Source organism: Elaeis guineensis, chromosome 8 (assembly GCF_000442705.2).
Source record: "Elaeis guineensis isolate ETL-2024a chromosome 8, EG11, whole genome shotgun sequence".
Taxonomy (NCBI): domain Eukaryota; kingdom Viridiplantae; phylum Streptophyta; class Magnoliopsida; order Arecales; family Arecaceae; genus Elaeis; species Elaeis guineensis.
This window is the reverse complement of record NC_026000.2, coordinates 71,989,513-71,991,057: the sequence shown is the minus strand read 5'-3', so window position 1 is coordinate 71,991,057 and position 1,545 is coordinate 71,989,513. Positions and strand designations below refer to the sequence as shown.

The following is a 1,545-nucleotide window of genomic DNA, read 5'->3' as shown; positions in this document are numbered from 1 at the left end:
GGATATCTATGGCATTTCCTACTTCATATATTCCACCTCTCTTTGGGTTTAACATGGGTTTATCTCTATGGAGGCAGACATATGATGTAATGAATTTTTACTTAAAATTTCAAACAGTTGCCATGCCTCATCCTCACTTTTCAACATGAATGTCCCACCACATGATGCATCGACCATTTGTCAATGTCTTTCAGCTAGCCCATCATAAAAATATTGGATTAACTGCCATTTGGGTATAGCATGATAGGGATATTTTCTAATAAGATCTTTTAACCTCTTTCATGTTTCATGAAATATTTCTCCATCTAATTGGGAAAAACTAGTTATGGCTTTTCTTATTTGATTAGTTTTTCCTATGAAAAAATATTTCTTGAGAAACTCTCCTTGCAGCTGGTCCCAGGTTGATATAGTCATGGAATCCAAAGTATGTAGCCAGTATTTGGCTTTGTCCTTAAGTGAGAAAGAAAATAATTTTAACCTAAGAGCTTCATCGGAGAAGTTGTGAATCTTGACAGTTGAGCATATCTCAAGAAATTCTTCAAGATGTTTATAAGGGCCTTCATTACTAAGTCCATAAAATGAAGGTAATATTTGGATTATACTGGACTTAATTTCATATTGGGTGGCCTCCACAGGGGGCACTTGAATACAAGAAGAGTAGGTATATGTGGAAGGAGTAAAGTACTCCTTCAACTGCCTAGGTGGATCATTCTCCTGATTTCGTTCCATGTTTTTACGTCTGTTGGCTCTAAACGTTCTTTCTATTTTTGGATCAAAAGATTGGATTTCTGATCGTAATGATCTACGACCGAGTATACACCCTATAATTATACTTTAGAGCACACATGAAAAATTTTAGTTATATATATATATATATTTAAATTTAAATAAAGTGAAAAAAAAGTGAAGGAAATCTAAAGAGAAGAACCTAAGAATCTTAAATCTATGAGAAGGGAGAAATTAGTTAATGTTTAGGTGTTAATTACAATCAAATTAAACAAGCATGTACTTTCTATCCTAGGATTAACCTAGATCTAGATAGCTCCTAACTTCCAAAGCCGCCTTTGAGCACTCCAAGCTCAAGACTAACTAACTGACTCGGTCAGATAAGTGTAAGATGTGGGAGGTTTCCTGCTCGTTGCTTTCCTTAGACACCAACTGAGTTGGCCAGGTCAGTCAATAGAACCAATTGAAAACCACTTTCTTTAACCACTTACCATAGACACCGAGCAATTAATCAATCCACACTCGGTTCAACTCTAGAGCTTTCTTGTCCTATTGAGCTCGAAATTTCTAGGACTGACATCTAGTTGATTTTAAAATTAAGGCTTGGTTTAATGAAAAATGAAGGATATGATTTTTGGATCAAAGAAGGGTGATCAAATCTCCATCTTATCTGATTAATGGGTTATTGCCCTTAAGATTAATTATGGAGATGAGATGCAACAAACCAAGATGTCCAATTTTCGTAATTAGCATGCAGTCAAGACTAAATTAAATCAATTTATTTCTCTTTTTAGATTTTATGATTAAGTCTCTAATTTT

At 34.5% G+C, this 1,545-nt stretch overlaps 1 non-coding gene across 1 annotated transcript; it reads left to right on the top strand.

The window, feature by feature from the left end:
- Positions 1 to 235: 235 nt before the first annotated feature.
- On the top strand, positions 236 to 342 carry LOC114913313 (small nucleolar RNA R71). Its single transcript, XR_003799318.1, has one exon. It is a non-coding gene; the product is annotated as a small nucleolar RNA R71 (small nucleolar RNA).
- The last annotated feature ends 1,203 nt before the right edge of the window (positions 343 to 1,545 follow it).